Genomic DNA, 22,927 nt, shown 5'->3' on the forward strand with positions numbered 1-22,927 from the left:
TAGATTTTTTTACTATTGCCATGCATTATACGACTGATAGACTGCAACGGCTGGAGTTAAAAATCATCATTTGTGTTCTACTGAAGAAACAAAGTCAGGAATGCCCTGGGGGTAAGCAGATAAACATCAAATTTTCATTTTTGGGTGAACTATCCCTTTAATGGTAAATTAATATCATGCTAAATATCGATATTGTAAGATATTTTTGGCCATATCACCCAGCACTCTCTATCTTACGCATACATACTGTAAAAACTTGCAGGAGTTCAAGCTCTCCAACAGGTAACACACCGACACATCTTTTACATCTCAAACAAGTTTAATTTTAAACTTCCTGACAGTCTCCGTTGATTGAGAGGTTTTCCGTTGTTTTCCAGACAGCGCTTGATAGCCGAGGGCAGAGGGGCAGGACTCATGTCATCCATCATTTCCACGGCATCTCGCCTTCTTAGGGACATCTGTGCAATCAGTGGACCATCAGCCCCCGAGTCAGGCACGGCTGCCTCCGTCCAATCCCACAAATGGTCATCAGGACAGAACAACAGCACTGACAACCTCGGCGGACAAAACAGGAAACAAGAAATGGGTATTTTTCTTACTCCTCATTGTCATTTTATTTATGCCACTGTCTCAAGCAGCGGGGCTTGTCTCATTCCCGTCAATCTGATGGTCTTATTTTCAAAAGGGATCATCTTTCGGAACCCAATTTGTCAAGGGTGAACTCTCATTCCTCTGTTGCCTTCAAAGCTTCTGACAGAAACATTTATGCCAGCTTCGACTTAACCAGGGTGAATTAAGCTAACATGAAGTAAAAACTGCATAGGGAGCTGAATAAATTCAGAAATGTATCCGAATTTTCAAAAAAGAAAATGATCAGAGTTGCAATAAAATTCAGATTCTATTTGACTCTGATTCACACCCTCTTGATTGAATTCATTTTAGATTTTAATTCATTTTCAATTTATTTTGCCATATTTCATGTATGTCAACTTTGCTTCTATATGAAAGAAACTGTCTCAGCTAATTCTGCATATTATGCAAGTACATTTTTAACTGGGTACATAAAAATGTTAACTATAAAAGTTAACAACAGGGCTCAAACTTCAGTTCAATAGCTAGTTATTTAATAGATATAATAACCACAAATCAGCTGAAGTAAACTTCAAAAGGAACGATTCATTAAAAGAACTGGTTCATAAGTGTCATTAATGTATACTTTTGATTCACCAAAAATAACCAAGAATCATTTGTTAATAATAATAATAATAATAATAATAATAATAATAATAATAATAATAATAATAAATCACTTGTGTGTGTGTATATATATATATATGACAGACAGGGTGACCGTCCTCGATTAAATTGCCTTCAGGACTCTTATAAAAGCCAAAATACGACCAGACCACCGATTTGGTCCTCTTAGATGGCTGAAAAATCTCCCGAGCGCTGTCACTGACTTACACCATTTCCGCTCGTGCAAAAAAAACAACAACAACAACACGGCATGCTGCTTCTGCATCAGACTGATGCTGGCTGGACAGGATTTACCGCGAGTTTTCAAAATTGCGATAATCAAACACGGTTTTGATGATAATTAAATTTTAAACGGTAATACTTACCGTCAGGGCATTTTATCGTGATTTATCGTAAAACCGGTAATCGTTACATCCCTAATAGGAATTATTATATTTTATAGACAAACACCCCTTATATTCTTCAGAAAATATAAAATTTCAAAATATATTTTATATTTTTCTATATATGTTTCTACCGAGAAAATACTCCCTTTCTTTTCTATTGCAGATAAGTGTTTCATGAGTTTCTAAAAATGAAAAAAGCATTTGTTGTTACTCATTAGTGTTTGCTAACTAACGTGACTTTGAACGTTAATTGCAATATTTTCCAAAGAGATATGAAATCTGAAAATGGCACAGCAAGGTCAGCGCATTTGTAAAATAACAAGATGTTTGCACAGCAGCTGTTCTCCGTGCGAGAAAACAGCGACAAAACAACCTCCCACCTCTAATGAAAAGATCTGTCCACCTGAACACTCTCATGCTCTCTGCAGCACGTCCTGATTTCACTGTCCTTTCCACAAAAAACCCTGCAGTCGCTTGGCTGTTTTTAGACAGAGACTCAGTGAACAGGATGTTAATGGATCATCAGAGATCTGACGGGGGCGCTGCCATCAGGGGGAGGAGGTGGAGAAACAGGGAGAGGGGCTGAACAGAAAGCCCTGCATTATTTATCCAAAGTTAAAATTAATAAGGTCAGATTCATCATTGTCTCCTTCTTCTGCTGCTTGAATTTTTAATGTTATTCATTGGCTGAAAAGAGCATTCACCAACCCTGTGTTAGATTATCCATCAGGAGTTGATCCCTCACAGAGCTGCAGGTCTGAAGAGGATTATGGGTAACTTATCCCGAGTTAATGCCAAAAACTCTCCCGCACAGATCATCAGAGAAAAATGTAGTAACCTACACTGCTCTTTACTCACTTACTCTGCAACCAGGTGCCTATATTTCAGTTTATCCATCCATCCATCCATCCACCCATGGAAGTGCATTTTCAGAAAGCTGAGAATAAATTACAATTTGCATATGCCCTAATATTGAAATTCTGACCAATAATAAGCATTGCATCATTAAAACGTACAGTACAAAAATGTGCATTTATAAGTAGGATTTGCTAGAGATTACATTTCTTAATGTTACATTTAGTGAGCGCTAAATGATAGCAAAACTAATCTTATCATAAAAATAGGCCAATGGTACCAATATATGCATCCCTGGGACAATTTTTACATTGATATTGGCACACTGTACATCATACTTCAAAAGTAATGTACTTTACGATTGCTGGCATGCTTTGCACATGCATATGGTTTAAGATTCAAACAGAATAAAGGAGGAGTAAGAGAGAGAGAGGAGGAGGAGTCCTGATCTTTACTCCTCTCTGCCTGGCTGGTGGCAGCAGGTGTGCCTCTGTCTTGAGCTTATGGCATCAATTTAAATGACAGATAATTACTTTTGTGACAACGTGCCAATGAGATTAGGCCCAGGCAAACAACATAACAGCAATTTGCTCTGCTCTGGAGAGCAATAACACCAATCATAATTAAGAACTATGGCCAAAATACCAAGCTGCTGCATATCGTTGAATACAATTACGTTTCGCCAAAAAAAAAAAAGAAAAGAAAGAGAGAGCGAGAGTAAGAGTGAGAGAGAGCGAGAGAGGAAGAAAAAAAGACCAGTCTGCCGTGAGACGCCTCTCCTGGGTCTTTTTTCAGAATGACATAAAATGATTAATTAACTCATTAATCCTCCTCTTTTTCTTAAATAGATGTTGTCAAAGACCTGTCAGCCTAATTTCGGAAAGCCACAGTCAGGAAGCTAGAAAGAGTTTTGCCGCAGTGTCCGTTTAGCTTTTCATGTCAAATCCAATCAAAGTCTCAATAAAGACTCGCTCCTGTTTGCGGTAACATTCGGCCGTCATAACATTGAATCTTACAGCATAGTGTCATCTAAACCCAATGAAGCATCTAAATTCACCCACTTTACAGTTTGTGGATATTATAATATTTGTTCTGGAGGGCTGCTGGAAGTGGAAGTGTATTGATCTGTCAATCTTTTAGTTTGTCTTAAAAGACAATGACACCAAAAGCATTTAACCTCCATAGTGAAATATATTTCTGAGTGACAGAATGTAGGGTGGGATCTGATTGGATTGTGACATGTTAGGCCATAATATTATTGAAGAGAAAACTTGTTTCAGAGGCAGAGAAAGCCACTGCATTCTGATAAATTGTACCCAAAAAACTCTTTCGAATAACATGCACTGATATGCATAATATGATCAAGGAAATTAAATGGGTCAATTTCACAATCTTTAAGCAGAGATAAAATCATCAACTCCAGCATGAAGGTGATAGAGAAGCAGTATGACTCTACCTAGGAGACAATCTGGGGTAAGTGTCCTTAATAGCGACAAATGACCCTTGTAATACATTGACCAGCAGACCGCCACAAAGCCCACCGTCAGGAACAAAAGCATCTCCAGCAGAGCACCAAGGATACAGCTCCAGCATTGATTATGTTAATAGCACACACCTTCAGCTCTGATCAAGGAGACACAGTGGGGCCAGCGGGCTCTCATATACACCCTACTTGTGTCATCTCACCAGGAGAGTCTTCCATATAATTCATCATTAATATGATTTGCAGAATCGCGTAATCTGCCTTTAGGAATGAACAGGAAGTTGCTGAGAGCTCAAGCTGCTAGAAGATCTGCCCTGCAGTGAAGTGAATCTTGGCTGCACCCAAAATCGTCTCCCAGGAGTAAAGCACCTATCTAACGAGAGCTCGGTTTTAGCAGCCAAATCAGAAACATGCAGCCTCTCCACTGAATCAGACCTAAAATATTACCCAGGAGGCTTTGTCTGTGCGTGAAGGGGACATTTAGCTGCAAATGCTCATCTTTGAAAAGGCTGTTTGCCTGTTCAATAGAAAGAGGGAGAGAGCAGGAAGAGGCCTTGGGTTTGCCTGTCAGTGGCTGCATGAATATTGTATCTTCTGGCATTTGCCTTTTGGGGCCTTAAGAGGAATGAACGGATGACAATGTCAGTCACCGCCTGCACAGTTTGAGATGTCACAGGGATTCTGATTTATTTATTCAGGTTTACGGGGGGCAGGGAAGAGTTACAGGGTGAATCTAATGGAAGCATGTCTGGGTCACCTCAAAATAAAAAATATATAATATTTATTATATATACACAGATAATATTTTTAAATATAATACAATATAATATAATTACATTTCAAATAATAATACAATGAATAATAACTATTATCATTATTATTTGTATTAAATTCTGAATAAAGAACATTTTAGAACATGTTACAAAAATAATTTGTTATATTAAACAAATAAAAATATATCATTTATTATACAAATATATTAAAGTACTTACAGTTGAAGTCAAGTTTACATACACCTGGCACAATCTGCAAAATGTTAATTATTTTACCAAAATAAGAGGGATCATACAAAATGCATGTTATTGTTTATTTAATACTGACCTGAATAAGATATTTCACATAAAAGATGTTTACATATGGTCCACAAGAGAAAATAATAGTTGAATTTATGAAAATGACCCCATTCAAAAGTTTCCATACACTTGATTCTTAAAGGGATAGTTCACCCAAAAAGGAAAATTCTGTCATTAATTAATCACCCTCATGTCGTTCTAAACCCGTAAGACCTCCGTTCATCTTCGGAACACAAATTAATATATTTTTGATGAATTCTAAGAGCTCTCTGACCCTCCCATAGACAGCAATGTAATTAACACGATCAACGTCCAGAAACGTAGCAAGGAGAACTGTAAAATAATCCATCATGTGACATCAGGGGTTAAACCGTAATTTTACGAAGCTACGAGATTACTTTTTGTACGCAAAGAAAACAAAAGTAACGACTTTATTGAACAATTCGTCTCCTCCTCCACCCTAGCGGCATTTTGGAAACGTTGTTTTCGTTCAAATCAAAGCGTAAATGACGTAGAAAATGTATCCGCGTGGCGCAGCTGACACAGTTCAGTGGATACTCTCCAAAATGGCGCTAGGGTGACGCGGAGGAGACGAATTGTTCAATAAAGTCGTTATTTTTGTTTTCTTTGCGTACAAAATCTCGTAGCTTCGTAAAATTACGGTTTAACCCCTGATGTCACATGATGGATTATTTTACCAAACTCCTTGCTACGTTTCTGGACATTGATCGTGTTACTTACACTGCTGTCTATGGGAGGGTCAGAGAGCTCTCAGAATTCATCAAAAATATCTTAATTTGTGTTCTGAAGATGAACAGAGGTCTTACGGGTTTAGAACGACATGAGGGTGAGTAATTAATGACAGAATTTTCATTTTTGGGTGAACTATCCCTTTAATACTGTGTTGTTACCTGAATGATTCACAGCGGTGTATTTTTGTTTAGTGATAGTTGTTCATGAGTCCCTTGTTTGTCCTGAACAGTTAAACTGCCTGTTGTTCTTCAGAAAAATCCTTTAGGTCCCACAAATTATTTGGTTTTCCAGCATTTTTGTGTATTTGAACCCTTTCCAACAATGACTGTATGATTTTGAGATCCATCTTTTCACACTGAGGACAACTGAGGGACTGAGGAACAGAATGCAGATGTGCAAATTTTTCTTGTTTTGCCTAAATATCATATTTGTTTATTTAATACTGGCCTTCAGAAGGAACAGAAGATACTTACATGTTTCCCAGAAGACAAAATAAGTTTCATTTCATTTTGCAGATGTTGCAAGGTGTATGTAAACTTTTGTAGCATCTGGACCAATCAAACACACAATTTTTCATTTGATTTAACAAATCAGTTCTTCATTAGATTAACAAATCGCCACAGTCCCCTCACCTAATAAACTGGATGCCAGGATGTCTGCAAATGACACCAAACCCTGACACCAGATACTTTTACGACCTAATGGAATGTGAGCAGGGAAAAGCACTGTCTTTTCATAAGGAAAATCCCCAAGGCACAGTAGGAATGGACTTTTCTACTAATTAATTCATAGGAAAACTTTTATTTGAATGAACACACATAGCCTTCAGGTCCTTGGGTATTTTATTGCTGTCTTGTATATTATCTATTGTATTGTAGACTATTTTATGCATGTTTAGGATAGAACCACTCATCCATGTAACCTTACATATAACGTGTTTGGTCTCTATTCATTCGTATTCGGATGATCTAATTGAGAGTGTATATTGTATGTTTACACCTACGCAACATATTAGTGTTCTAAGAGTCTTTAGTAATTTTGAGCCAAGCTACATTTGCAAATTACCATACCCTCAAACAAAGGGTCATAAAACCCTCCAGCAATTGAAACCTCCCGCTTGGAATTTCTTCCTTTCTCATTGGACAAGCCCTTGAGATGTGTGACTCTTCTCAGACCTTAAAGGCCCACACCAGGGACCCTCCTACAGTCGGTGGTTCTGTTAGGTTTCGATAAGATGTGAGCTCCAACGCTCCAGAACATCCTAAGTTACGTGCCAGGCTTCGGCCTGAACCTTTCCATTCATCAAGATCCTCTGACTCAAAACTGGTTCTTGTCATCGACCGTAGTTATGATTAATTATTCATATTTCCCATGAGCTGATTCGTTACACTTTTGACTTCAACTGTAAATACTTTAATAAGTACTTCATAAAGTACTTTATCATTTACATAATGTTCCACATTACAGTAATAAATACTTTTATACTGTTACATGCTACGATAAGGAGAATCTTGGAAAAATAAAATTAAATGAATGAAGGACAAATGAATAGTTCATAAAAATAATTTTTATTTAATTTTTTTGGGATATTCACTTTTGTAATATTCACCCAATAAGCAGGCAGTTTAAAAATCCTTCAACTTCACAGGATTATCAGCCTCATGCTTGAAATTCCTGCTTTTCTCCTCACACATTCAGAAGCTGTATCAAACATACGCACTCAAAGCTAGGAGACTTATGTTCCTGTGGGCTTTTTGGAGACATTAGTATGGGACAAAAGTAACTCCCTCTCATTTCCTCTATGTCTGTTCCTCCGACAGGGTGTGTGACCATTGCATGTCTGCTCTCACGACTGTCCTGTTTTCCCCTCTCCCGGTAAATGAACGTTCAGAAGCAAAGCTGGAAGAAATCACAGACCAATCAGCAGTCACATCAGCTGTGGCCTCGAGGAGAACGGCTCTGTGAAAAGCATCTGTTCCTTTGAGAGCAGCTTGTCGTGGCCCTTCAGTAATGTGGGCCATACCCTCTGTGGTCCAGCTCCCCGAGCATCTCCCTGCACAACAAAACGCTCACAGCCTCCCCCAGTGGCCAGCGAGAGAATCACAACCCATTCTCTCCAATTCCCTCACAAGCTCCAGGCTGTTATTCAACACTGACATTTCTCAACCAATCAATACCTCATCATTGGCAGCAACCGGCCCGATCCAACCCTCCAGAAATAGCTTGCGCTCCAAGTGCACAGATGTCACTCTGTTTGTGTGTGTGTGCACGCATCATCTCCTCCGATGCCATTATAGAAAGAGCATTTACATGTCAAATTGTTTATTAATTCATTTCATTATCAAATTCACCATAGCTATCAGAGACATTTATATCTCGATAAGATCTCTTCATGCATGAGAATGGAGACGTTCTCGGTTCGGCAATGCAAATCAGTCGAGTGAAAAGCATTAACACCCACAAACACAAAAGTGCAGAAAAGCCTCAATATCAAACACTCAAATGTCACTCACAGTTCATAAGCTAATCAGCCCAGAACCCCGGGAGAAAAGGCGCGAAAGAAAGAGATAGATGCTCTTTCATTCATCCCAGACAAAGCTATTTAAAGAGAGAGAGAAAGAGAGAGAGATGGAGTGATAGAGCTGAGGAGACTCCATAGTGAAAATGAGCACGATATAAGCTGGTAGATAAAACAAGTCATTCAAAGCCATTTCCTCTCCAATAAACACACACACACATGCAGATTTACAGTTACATCTCAAAGCTGTCCGTCAACCTGAGTGACAGGCGCTGCCTTATCAACAAGTCACAAAAACACTTTTAAAGCCCACCCCTCCCTCTCTGCATTCATTCCAAATATGCTGCTGTCTTATTGTTTTTAAAGAAGATAATATCAACGTATTTCCTCAACACATTACTTTGCTTTATGGGTTTTTCTGCCTATTAGTGAATACTTTGTTTCATAGTAATGGAAAAAATTCATTTAGCCGGAAAAGACACAGACTTGCAGAATACACACTCTAATCCAAATACACACAACTGAAGTGAAATCAAATTTACAGTGGCCCCAAAAAGTATTTGGACTTTTAAGCCACACTTAAAATGTATTAATTTCATTGCTTTAGATAGCAAAATATCAAACCAAGTTGCATTTGCATACAAATGATATTAGTTTCTCAAAACTAACTTCAATACTCTTAGCCATTTTTCCAAAAGACTTTTAACTGGTATTTTGGTGAATTTTCACACACCACAGGTGTAATTCATCACATTATGCATGTTCTACATTTGTGAACCACAAAGTGTCACAAGAATTTTCGTCTTCATTTAGAACAGTATATATATATATATATATATATATACACACATACATATATATATATATAGTTTCCTAATTTTTACCTCAACAAAATACAAGGCAGACAACATAAACTTTTCATTCTAGTGGGGTCTCCAGGAGTGACAAAGAGCAGTGCATTTCAATCAATTAAATTCCTGTCCAAATTCAACTAGAATCATTTACGGTGCCATATCTGTTCCAGGAGCTGAGCGGAACACTTAATTACCTGTCTGGAAAAGTGTTTTTAAAATGAAATATTGAAGGCGCCTGATGGTGCACTAAGCAACAGCCCTGACTCAAGTTTGCAATTCTGATTTACTGATTCATACACTCACCAGAGTCAACTGGCCATAGCAATCAATTTAGAAACCAGTTAGCTTATTAATATAATTGTAAATAGTAAATAATGCTAACTGAATTATTTTGTTTCATCCCTAGAGAAAAATCTAGTTTTAACCAGTAGGTTCTTATATGCTTCCAAAGTCAAGTTTTCACATTGCAAGGGATACTATTACAGGGATTGAAAAATCACTAGCCCAACATCCCGGGGGTATTGTATATTCCAGACAGTTATGCTACCAAAATATCACCGCCCTGCCCAATGGCCTATCTTAAATAGTAATATAAAATTAATTCCTTGATTTGATTGCTTGGGGTGAACTGGATCATAGTTGATCATTTGCACATGTAGCCAATTTCAACATTCAAGCATTTTAAACCACTGAAGTGCATGAAAAGGCGAAAGAGAACACATTTTTTTTGCACACACACACTCAAAGTGCCACAGAGAGCGACGTTTCATACAGTGAGCGAACACAGAATTGATTCCGCTTCCACATCTCCTTGTACGGACACATACACACAAAATTATCTCAAAATACTAATCTCAGCAATATTCTTGTAAACACAGTCAGTTATGTCTGTCATTAATGGTAATCAAACAACAAAACACATTTTTAAAGATTAATCTACATTTAAATAATACATTGAACACTATGCAGTTTTTTTCTAAATGATTACATTTCTGTATCTGAAAACTAATGTTAGAACTTATTTTTATTTGTAACTTTGTTCTATTTTATTCACCTATGGTTGAAATTTGTTTATTTGTTCTTATTTTATTACTGACAGTTCACTTGTCTTTAAAAATGTTTGACCTCTAGTTGCTGTGATATCAAAGTAGTAGTGTTCTTTAAATAATAAGTATCCTTTAAAGGGGTCATATGATGCGATTTCAATTTTTTCTTTCTCTTTGGAGTGAGCTCTTGGTGCATAAAGAAGATCTGTAAAGTCTCAAATCCAAGGAGATATTCTTTATAAAAGTTAAGAGTCAGCCACGCCTACCTAAAACGGCTCGTTCTAACATGCCCCCACATGTCTACGTCACTATGTGGGAAAATTTGCATAACGCCACCCAAAGGTTCACGCAAAGAAAGAAGCGTAACTTTTATTCTCACTGTAGTATTGTTGTTGCCGCCGCCATGTAGTGAAGGCGCTGTGTGATTCGTTGTGAAAGCGAAACTACTTTGTTTGGCCTTCCAAAAGAGGACGATATCTGCTTCGTCATGCCTAGGGCTGATCCGTGCTGGTCGCTGAGGAAATACTACAACTTTGCGCTGTGGATCGCCAGATCGGCTTTCACCGTGGACGAAGCGGAGTCCAGCCTGGAGTCGTCACATGTCCTTCTGGACACTCCTTTGTCGAAATCGCTGGCCGCGCCGTTCTCAAGCCCGCCACCTCTGCTCACTCTAACCCTCCGGCCATTCCTCACGCTAGCCCCCAGCCTCTGCTCACTGTAGGCCGCCATGTGTGCCGCTGTTTCGTTGCTAAGCCGCATAAACACATTTCATTATACCAAATACACAAAATTATGTTATTTTTAGCAGCATCATATGACCCCTTTAAATAAAATGGAACCATTTTTTTTTAAATCACCAAAGAGCAAAAAAACTCAATTCTTGAAATGTGTTTATGTATCCAAATAATAATTATGTATTTAATTCATTAATGAATCAGTGACAGACCAGTTACTTCATCAACAATTCACAAATATATCCAGAGGAGATACAGGGGATATATTTGTGAATTGTTAATGTTAAAATTAAATAGGCTACACACAAGGAACTGAATATAAAAATGAACTGTTTCAATGGAATATCAATACTGAGGAAGGTCCTGCGTAACCGAAAGATTCGTTTATTTTAACATGCACCGAGCTCCTTTTTGCACTTTATAATAATAAAGAAGATTGCTAGAATCTCGCCATGTAATCGTCTTATTTGAATACAAACAAATTGAGTTTTTTTGCTCTTTGGTGGATTCTATTATTGACTTGAAATCATGTTAAATTTGAATGGAACTTAGCGCAAGATCCTCCTTTTTTCACAATTTTTTTTTTTGCTCATCCAAAAAAAGAAAAAAAAAAAGACCCAATCTGTGACTCAAAATCCGTAATACTATCTGAATCATGACTTGTTATTTGAAGGAAAAATACAATCACAAAAGTTTTTGATCATACCAACTTGTCCACAGTAAAGTTCAGCTGATGTCTCTTTTATTCGGGCAAGTTAAATCCGTTTTGGGCTACCAAAATCTAAAGAATGCCTGTCCGAAGGGCTACCAGGGATTTTGAAATTTTGCAAGCTTGTATCATTTTAGTCTCAAACAGCATTTCCACAGAGCATCTACAGTCACTGACTGACTGATGTTTACTACACATAAAGCTGGTGAAATAAATAAAAAATAAATTAATAAAAAAAATGACCTGCAACACAGTGTTTGACCAAAGTACCAAAAGAGATCTCCCCTCAGACATTCCTGTGATTTCAATGTCCCATTAAAAATGAGCAAGCACTACAAAATTTCACTGACAGATAAAATAGAGCATGACAGAAAATGAACAGCATTAAATTAAATGATTATTTGAAGCGTAACCTCTGTGTAAAAAAAAAAATAATATTGCTAAATGTAACCACAGCAGTTGGAGCACAGATCCTTAACCGCAAAGCTACCACATTTCCCATCCTGACCCACAGTATCCTGGGTTAAACGCAGCCCAACTGGCTCTTTAAAAGGCTAGGTTGATAAAACACAATTTTTTAGTTGGCCCTTTCCAAACATTGACCCCGTGCCCTTTGTATTTTCAGCCACAAATCTAAACCACCAGGTGACAAGCAACCCACATTTAACTTTACACAAACCACACTGAGAAATACCGCTGCACCCATTTATGCCATGACAGGCAGGTCAGAAAGGTGATCCATCAGTGATTGCCACTCTCATTGACTGCCGAGGGCTTTGGCTTTCTCTGGGATTACAGGTTATAGAGCCTCTGCCTTTCCTATTTCAGATCTAGCACCTCTCATTGCCATGTTCATAACCCATCTCCTTGCTAAAGCCGTCTCTCTTATCAGCCGGATTGCCTTCCAGTTGATTGTTTGTGAACAATCACTGCTTCCATTATTATGGAGGTATTTCTGCGGGTCGCCCCGCTGAGACGAGGCATCCAGATGAGTGCTTCTGTGCCAAAACAGTACGACCTGTTATAAGAGGCAGAGGCAAGGTCATTGCTTTCAAATGACAACAAACCCGATCTTCAATAGCTCTTTTGTTAGCTGTGCAGCATGGAGGAAAATGGAGGGAAAATCTGTGGCTTTCCCTCCGGGCAACCAGCAACAAAAAGAGCTCCCTTTATTTAACCCTTTGGCTTTGTAAGCGTACTCTCGATGGCCTCTTTTTAAGATACAAGCTGGATGTTGACCCTGAAATATATAAGATCAATCTCTACACAAGAGGTGAGGCAACTTAGAATGAGAGCTTTGTCCATGCTAGGAATGAGGTCTCAAGGACCTCATGTTTTCAACCAACTAGTCTGAGTTTTATCTGAATGACTAGTTGAACTTTAAATCCTGAATAGACTGGGTTAGGGTCATGACTACAAGACACCAATCAGACTCATTTATATATAGATGCTAAAGGCAGCCTTTCAACAGAGAAACTGACAGGTATTCATTAAATAAAAAGGCTAAATATCAGTAGCCTTTTACTGTACAAAACTATGAAAAAGATGGAGGTGGATTATGGATTATGCATAATAACAGAATGAAATATTGAATTGAAATATTATCAAAAGAAGTATTATCTAAGGTGGTGAAATTGTTTCGAAAGCATTGTGTTGGCTGTAGGAGTGATGCTTTAAAAGTGATAAATTTAGAGACTCCTTTAAGAAAATTTTATCATCTGCAAGGCTCTACAAAAAGGATGACCAATGACCCAAATGCCAGTGAGAGTGTTTCAGGCTAGTTCACATGCCCTTTCAAGCCAGTGCTGAAAGTTACACATTCACTGATCTTGTACATAAGTCTTTATGTATCAGTAAGAATGTGCTGATATCTACAAATTAATCAGTTTTACATCATATACAAAAAAGTGTTTATAACTTCATGAAGTTATATTATAGCTATATAATTTCCAGCTTGTTGCAACAAAAAAAAAAAAGATTTAATTAAAAACAATATATTTAATGAAAAATATTTCTAATAAATACAAATGGATACAAAAATGAAAAAACAAACAAACAAACAAAAAGTTATTGCTGGGGCCTTATTTACTTTTTGAAAAGAAGTTCTCATTCATAAATCTACACACGATGAGCCTTACTCCTAAAACATTTAAGTAATTTTCATTAAAAATGGACCATCCCGATAAGTCTCCTCCAGATTCATCAACACTTTGTGAACCTCAGATTTGAGTAATGCAAATGTTATCAAAATGAAGTGTTATTAACATTCTGATGTTTTTCACACTATTTACAAGTGGTCAAAGGTAGGTGTACATTTTTTCATAACTAACATTTTGAAAATATGAAGAGTTAGTCAGAACAGCTTAATGAATGATTTACACAAAAATTAATTCTGCTTGTTTTATGAATGAGCCAATTTCCCACAAAGTGTTTGGTGTCTATAGAGACTGCTGTTACAATATTTGATTTTGTTTTCCACTCAGTCACAGACCATTATTGTGATTTAATTAACTTAAATACCACCAAGCACATAAAAACAAAAACTGTGGTTGTTGATCTCTTTTTGCTCAGATGGGCTCTTATTCCAATCTCTTCTTTTTCCAATCTCCAAAGAAGTGTCAAAAACATTTCTACTGTGAAACAACAAGCTGGTGGAATTTTTCCAGTCTATATAACATGAAATAAAGTCAATCAATATAAAAACCCATGTTCACTTTCAGCATTTCGCACAATAATGTGTGTAATGCATCAGGATGATCGAGCCTGCAATATCTGTAATAAATGCCACATCCAATGCATGTTGACATGGTGCTATCGTCATTAACGTACTTTGGCTCTCTGCACACTTCAACATTCAGAGTAATGAAATAATGGCTGATGTTAGTGTGAGCTGCTCTTTTTCACAGATGTTCCTACCCATTAGGGAGAGAGAGAGAAAGAGAGAGAGAGAGACCACAGACTGGTCATATCGAGACGAATGAGGCAGTTCATTGGAACATGCATCGACTCCGGCCCCATAATGCACTGCAGCAAGCCCGTGTCACTGAACAAACATTCTAGTGCCTCTGTTCCCCTGCCCATGTCACAGGTAATTTTGTTCTGTCTTAGTCATACTGGCCTGAGCACTGACAGGCTTTATCACTCTCGCCTGGACCCGAGAAAAGCAGACAGGAAAGGTCAGCGGAAAGGGCATGTAGGAAGGAGGGATACTGTCAGTTCTTGTCTGCAGTGAGGGACTAGAGGGGGAAAATTCAAGGGAAAGATCAGGACAACTTCACCGTCAGAACAGACTTCACAATCGGGAGGAAGGGAAGACCACTGCATTATACACCACAGCGATTTGTTAAAGGGGTCATATGATGCTCTTTTAAAGATCCTTATTTTGTGTATTTGGTGTAACAGAATATGTTGACATGCTTTAAAGTTCAAAAAACACATTATTTTTCAAATACTGTACATTATTGTAGGTCCTCTATGCCCCGCCTCTCTCAAACGCTTCATTTTCTACAAAGCCCCCTCCTTTGACAAGCGCAGTCTGCTCTGATTGGCCAGCTGACCCAGTGCATTGTGATTGGCCGAAACACCACAAGCACGCGTCGGAAATGTAACGCCCCTTACCATAATCGCGAGCTTCATCTTTCAAAAAAAATGTAAAGACAGAGCCCGAAAGGGGAACAGAGTCATGTGACAGACACAGTGATGAAGCTGGTATGTGTTTGCAGTACACAAGCCACAGTTAAGACACACACACGATGCGCAAAACTCCGCATTTGAACAGTCAATAGCAAATACTTAAACTAATAACAAAACAGTAGCTGATTCAGAAGCGCCAGATTGTCATAGCAAAGTCAGAATTACCTCCTCTCCTAGGTTCACGAAACGGTCATCCATAAACTGCATTGCTGTTCTGTTGTAAGTAATCCTAAATGCATCTACTTTCGGAAGGCCAAATAAAGTGCTTTTGCTTTCGCACTGAAACACACAGCGTCTCCCTGACATGGCTGCTTCAACACTAACTGCTGTTCCTGAAACCACGCCTTCTTTCTTTGCGTGAACATTTGGGCAGCATTATGCTAATATTTCCACAGAGTGAGGTAGATATGTGGGGGCATGTTACAACGAGCCGTTTTAGGGGGGCGTGGCAGAGTCTTAACTTTGATAAAGAATATCTCTTTGGTTTTGAGACTTTAGTCTTTGCAACTTCAGGGATCTTATCTATGCACAATCAGCTTGTAACACTCCAAAGAGAAAGGAAAACTTGAAATCGAATCATATGACCCCTTTAAACTACAGTAACACTTTACTATTTCCGTCAGGAGAGCATTGATGTTACACGCATCATTGATGAAAGCACCTGTTCTATGAGCAGATGCTGAAATGTGTAACTGCTAAACAAATCTCTGGCTACATGAAGACTCTGGCTCCAGAACTTGCTCACCTCAGTATTAAAGCATCATTCACCCTAAAACATAATACATTTTGACATTATTTTAAGATTTTAAGACAAAGCAAAGAGAATTTAAGGAATAAATTTGATGGAATATGTTAATATGGTCTCTAAATGTAAATGTTTTGTATTAGCAATGCCTCAAAGTTTGAAAATGCAACATTCATTTGAAAATAAGTATAAGTAATTTTGTCTTGCTTTCCAGTGCAAATGTCTAAATCCAGATACGTTATTTACTTGAGAAACAAAATGACATGAAGCAAAATGAAGTGAGCTTACAATGAAAACAAGAACAAATTAGAACTTAATTAAAAGGGGAAATACATTTTCATACCCCATTCACAGATATTTGTTCTTGTTTCAAGATTAGAAATAAATAAAAAAAACTCAAGTAAATGTATCTTCATTTATGATAATTTGATATTCATATTGGAACATTTAATGCCATGACTTTATGAATTTAAGACTTTCAGGTTCAATTTAAAACTTTAGGGCCTTAATTTGTGAAAGTACAAATTAAGACTTAAGACCTGCAGAAACCCCGTTCTATTCCAATTTTTTATATTGAAGAAGAATCTTTAAACAGCCATTTACATAAACTGATGTCAAAATAATATTTTTATCATTTTTCTAGTAAGCAAACATTATTTTTTGTTAAATAAAATATATTAAAAATATCTTTATCTGTCTTTCTTGAGGGTTTTCTTGAGACTTTCTTGGAAGAACGGTTTAACCTCATGATAAATTACCTGATGTTCCTCATTTATAAATCGCTTTAGATAAAAGTGTCTGCTAAATAACTCAATGTAAATGCAAGCTTCAGTGGAGGAAAAGGTAAGTCATCAGTGAAAAATAACTTCACTTTCAGTCTGTTCCTCACAAAACTATCGTATGACTTACCGAAAGACTATGATTATAGCGCATGATACTTTTATGGTGCTTTTTGGTGATTTTGTCCCTATTACAGCATATGGGTTTGCAACAACATGAGCGTTAGTAAATGTAGACAAACTGGGCTAACTGTCTCTTTAAGATGTTAAATTCTAGTCATTTAGGTCATTTTCGCTTTTAACTAAGAGCATTTCACAGCAGGAGATTGAGAGAATACGGGTCAGACATCTGGTGAATATTCATTCAGATGAGACGCTCTCTGTCAGAGCCGCGGTGCAGCACATGTTCTTGACAGGCCTGAGACATCGTACTTACGCAAGTAATGCAGGTTTGAGAGCAGACTATGAGCCGGCCCCATTCTTTCTGTCTCACCTCAATAACTTCTGGTCCCTTGTGCACTGTGACTAATAAACAGAGGCAAAGGCCATTGAAAAAAGAAATTGGTCTAACATAACCTTCACATTCACCTGAAATGAATCAGTGTTTTCTGGAGAGCTCAAACTATAACATGTTCCAAGGAAACTAAACACTTCAACCAAAACTGATATACTGAATATGACATTTAAATCTTTTAACAGTCACATTGGCAGTAAACACACAGCTCCACCTACTGGAAACATGCAGTCATGACACTGAAAACTGGATAAAATGAAACCGTAATCAGAAAGTTTGACACCATTGGCGATCAGAACCGAAAAAGCTAAAAAAAAACTATGTATGTATGTATGTGTATGTATATATATATATATTTATATTTATATACACACTATGTATGTATGTATGTATGTATGTATGTGTATATATGTATAATTTAATGATATAGATAGATATATATAGTGTACTTTATTTTGCTAAAAAGCATCTGCTAAAAATCTGCTTCCTGAATGATTAGACCATAGTGCAACAAACATAAATAATTAATTCTGATACTAAAATGGTCTGGAAAGTAACCAAGGTTGCAACGTAAACTTCTAAGCACCCGTCAGATTCTCTTGCATCACCCTCCAAAAATAGACCTGAGTCCATCTGTTCCCGCTCATTTCAGACCATTATATTTGATCTCTGAAAGAAGGTTCCAGCAGGGCATCTCAAATCTGTCATCATCAGTGGGAATGCGTTTCAGTGGATACAGAAATATCACGGAGCGCAGGAGATATGCAGAGTAATTATGATGTCGGAATGAGCTTTTAAAGAGTAGATTAACATCAAATAGCACCTTGAAACCAACCTAGCGAGAAAATACGTGCTCATATTTCATAGATTTCAGCAAATCAGCAGGCACAACAACTGAAATGGCCCCAGATAATTTACAAATATAAGCCTAGTGTTACCTTTAAAAATTGCACAAGGTGCTGGACTACTCAGAATTTCAGGGTCATCAGGATCACTGTCAGTCTGAAGCAAAAGCACAATGATGCTGGAAGAAGAAGAAGAAGAAAAAAAAAACAGCGTAATTATAATATAATTGCTGTTACAGTGCTTTATAATAGTTTTATCAAAAATACACATTATTAAGAAGCAAAATCAAAATGGAATGAACAAGAGCATAAATCTTTATACGAAAACTATCCTCATGTATTTATTTGTATTTTACTGGCAATATAACCATGATATAGAAGTATATGAATACATTTAATATGGTACTTTAGGCTTATTATTATAAGCCAGGCTGGAAATGCAACACTGTCGAATATACAACAGTGGTGACTGGTCTTAAACCAGTGCCCTGGTGTAATGCATTAATGTTAACAAAACAGTAGTTGCATAGAAGATGCCTCAAATTAAATGAAATAAAACCTACTATAATAACACTGACAAAGTAGCCTACATACCGTCTTAAACACAGACAAAACGTCAAATCCATAGACTTTAGGCTACTTCGGCTCATAAAACAAGAGAAGTCTCAAAAACACCTCACTTTACATATTAAAAAAACCTAAGTCAGAGCTGGGTCCGGTGCCTAATTCTCTGATAGACATAAGATCTCTATTTTAGATCAGCGGGTGCTTTTAATTGCTCATTTCATTTATCCGAGCTCAGCAAATATTACAGCGCCCTCTGCTGTTATGACAGATCATATTAAAAAAACCTAAGTCAGAGCTGGGTCCGGTGCCTAATTCTCTGATAGACATAAGATCTCTATTTTAGATCAGCGGCCTAAACGACTCAGCGGGTGCTTTTAATTGCTCATTTCATTTATCCGAGCTCAGCAAATATTACAGCGCCCTCTGCTGTTATGACAGACAAAGTGTTAAAAGTTGATAAGAGTTGATCCTATTTAGCTTTTCACTGTGTGAAATACAAGAATAATGAAAAATATTTTTGTTTTTGTAATTTATTATGACTATTCATACCAGAAACCGTTGAGCATCCAGAGTATTCGTACATGTGACCAATTCCAGAATATATCATCGTACAGCAACGTAAACGGACCTTAAATACAATTTACAAAGTAGTACTTACTAATCTAAAACAGTTACAGTAGTGTTTATTTCACTGTTCGCACCTTTTTAATCGTACAGCCGTGTTTCTTCATTCTGACGTTGAGCCGTTTAGTCACCTCACAAGACTTCATTTGGCGCTCTTAGCGCGAGCCGCACAAGACCTTTTTTTTCTCTCGACACGTTTGTCAAGGAGCCTAGGTTAGGTAGTTATAACTAAACGGTCCCAGTGATATTTGAGGGGCTAATAACGTTGTGTATTATACTGTATATACTGTATTATATATTTTAAAGGAATGGGATTAGCAAAAAAATAACATTAGGTCCTTAGATTTACTTCCCCATTATGTTAATAGCTCCCTATCAAAAACGCTCAATTCTTATTTACGCATGCGCAAGATTATCTAGCCACGTAAAATACGTTTATGTGTGAAGCCATCAGTTTAAGCCAATTTATCTGCACATTTTTTGAAAACAAATAGGCTCGTGGATGTCAAGAAATAAATGAAATGTGGTCCCCTTAATATTTCACCACGAGGTGGCGCTACCGTCATAAAAATCTTGCATGGGCGGCAAGATAGGTGATAAATGCACTTTATTTTATCCATGATATTTTAATAATTTATTTTGTCTAAAGCGTAAAGGCTGCTTCAGAGGATTCTTCTATAATAGTTTCCCTCTTTGGGTGGTGCGGGAACCCGTCTGAAGACATAAACGTAAACATCTCTAATATACTCTCTCTGTAATGACCCTGAATAATTACTGACCCGCAGACCACAAGGTGAACATAAAACACCAAGACTAGTATATTTCATTTAATTTGACTCAGTAGCCTAAAGAGAAAAAAGATGACAATAGGCAATTCCATTAGACAGCTAATAAAAATATAGTACAATGACAACAAGAGGTTTAGACTAAGATTAAACAGCAGATCCAGACAGTAAAGGTCAGTAAAGAGTTAGCCTATGTATCCTGCTAGTGGAGAAGATCAAGAAGATTATGAATAAATAGTGAAACAGGAATGAGTCATGTTAAATCACATGCGATATTTAATGCGCATCTTGTCAGTAAAGCCAGTTCTGTAATCAGTGGTAAATCTCCATCACATGCGTGCTTTCACATTGAGCAGCATTAACTACACAGAGCCGTTGTTCCCTGACAAGCTGCGCAAACCCACGTTCATATTCGCAATTTTTTTATGGGTTTTTGTTAAATGTGAGCCAAAATCATCACAATTAAAAGAACCAAAGACTTAAACTACTTCAGTCTGTGTGCCTTTAATTTATTTAATACACGAGTTTCACAATTTGAGTTGAATTACTGAAATAAATGAACTTTTCCACGACATTCTAATTTATTGAGATGCACCTGTATATATATATATAATTTATTTGTGGGTTCAGTTTGCAACTTATTATTAGCAAAGTATTTATTATATTCCAGTAAAACACATAAGCATGGAGAATGGTGGAGAATAACAAATTCATTCAGAAATGACTAAATTTCACAATTAATTACAACTAAATGCCCAGTAATAAACTGACTTAAATTTTTTAAGTAGAAAGGGTGAAAAATATTTTCTTGTAAAACTAACTTCATTAATCTTTATTTACAACACTGAAAAATGTATAAAATTTTTTACAGTGAGCAGACAAATAGATTTAATTTTTAATAATTTTTTTTAAGGAAGAAGGAAATCCTTTTCTGAGTGAGCAGCTTTTAAAGAGGTGTGAAAATTCCTCTGGAAGTGCTGAAAACATGCATTAACATACCAGTGCAAAGCCAAGGTTAGTGGACAGAGCTGTGCTCACTCATTACGTTTACAGTCCCTCAGGAAATAAACATCTATAACGCTTTCTACAGACCTCTAATAAGACGCAGGTAACAGCCATTCATTACAGAGACTCAGGCCAGAGATTTACAAATCTCAGGAAAGTGCAGTTAGGCAGGTTCCCCTTACTTTGAAAACGGTTATTTCTTTAAGGGCGTCACAGGACGAGCAATAAAGGCTTTGATTTATTCTTGGCGGCTGATAATTGCTAGTGTCTTGTCATCTGTCAGAAGGGAGAGATTTGGACGGTCCGAGGTGCAGATTTCATGCTCTCTCTGGGAGGCCATAAATCTCTCAGGGGCCCCTCATAAATCACAGACTGCAGAGAGGAGTGCTGATCGCTTCCTGAGACTCATTATTCAATAAAAAAACGACTGTAAAAATATTTATTTTGAATTTACTTGAAATAACTTGTTGCTAATGCGTAAATTAAAAGTAGCTTTGACACTGACACCTCAAACCAGTACAGAAATCAGAACAAGCAATAGAAAACTATGCTAATCAATTAATGTCAAAAAATAAATTTTTGAAGGCTTTATAGCTAAAAACACACAATTAGATATAATGGAAATACTCGCACAAAACAAATATAGATTGTGCTTTTTGTTTGAATTTATAGATTTTTTACAACTGATATTTTTTTACAAATATTATTAGAGCATGTTTTGCAAGAAAATACTATTTCAGTATTTCAGCTTCAAAATTTCACATTTAATTTAATGTTAATTGCTATTTCTTTTAATAACAAAAGAGTGAAAAATTTAAGGGGGTCTGAATACTTTCCGTACCCACTGTATATATATAAACAGATTAATCAAGAAATTAGCTTTTTTCTCATGGTCGAAAAGACAAACAGTCTAAAAGTAACAGCACTCTCACTGTAAACTGTCCAACTGTGTAATTGTTTTAGGGTATGGCATCAGACAGCCCCCATAAAAGACAAGCAGAGGAAAAGGCCTGACCTCTCATTCTGTCTGTCTCTCTGCCCTACACTAACCCAGCGCACAGGACAGGATAGATGCCCCAAAGTGATTCATTTATCAATGATCATTATTAAGACCAAATAATCACAAGCACATTTTTTGAGACATTACACAACACAGACTGGGAGGATGACAGCTATCTTTGGTATGAAGAGCTGTCAGCGATGCTTTAGAACTGAACTGTTGACTTACAGCAGCCGTTGTTCTTCAGATTAGAGAGAATGATGAAGCAGGACATGATCAGGCTGCGGGCAGTGAAAGGACAAAGATCCATAGCGATACAGACCAGATTCCCCGTTGCACAACCTGAAACATGACCATCATGCAATCTGTCAAAAACAAACCAAACAAAAGTATGTGCTCCCCCTGTCAGTGCTAAACACAGTGTGTAGGTTGTGCTACTGAAGCAATGTTATAATTGTCAAATACCTGCTCTTTTTTTGCGGGCTTTGAAGTCCGAGTGTCTTTCTGTTCTTATCCTCAGGTGCTGTTCGGGCTTGATTTATTGTTTGTTACAAAGACACTCAAATTATACGGCCCACAAGGCCCAGCACCAACACAGCGCCAAGATCGTATTGCTGGAGATGATAATTGTATCATGTGGACAAATGTAAATAATGGATCGCAAGTCCTTCACACATGAGAGGAAATCCACAAAATACTAGT

The 22,927-nt window shown here is 37.2% G+C and overlaps 1 long non-coding RNA gene across 1 annotated transcript; it reads right to left on the bottom strand.

The window, feature by feature from the left end:
• Positions 1–346: 346 nt before the first annotated feature.
• LOC107583369 (uncharacterized) lies at positions 347–18,989 on the bottom strand. Its single transcript, XR_001609031.1, has 3 exons — positions 18,839–18,989; positions 18,338–18,423; positions 347–555 (listed from the first exon to the last, which is right to left on the bottom strand). It is a non-coding gene; the product is annotated as an uncharacterized lncRNA (long non-coding RNA).
• Between the last annotated feature and the right edge of the window lie 3,938 nt (positions 18,990–22,927).

The sequence above is a fragment of the Sinocyclocheilus grahami genome, unplaced genomic scaffold (assembly GCF_001515645.1).
Source record: "Sinocyclocheilus grahami isolate Dianchi unplaced genomic scaffold, SAMN03320097.WGS_v1.1 scaffold53.1, whole genome shotgun sequence".
Lineage (NCBI taxonomy): Eukaryota > Metazoa > Chordata > Actinopteri > Cypriniformes > Cyprinidae > Sinocyclocheilus > Sinocyclocheilus grahami.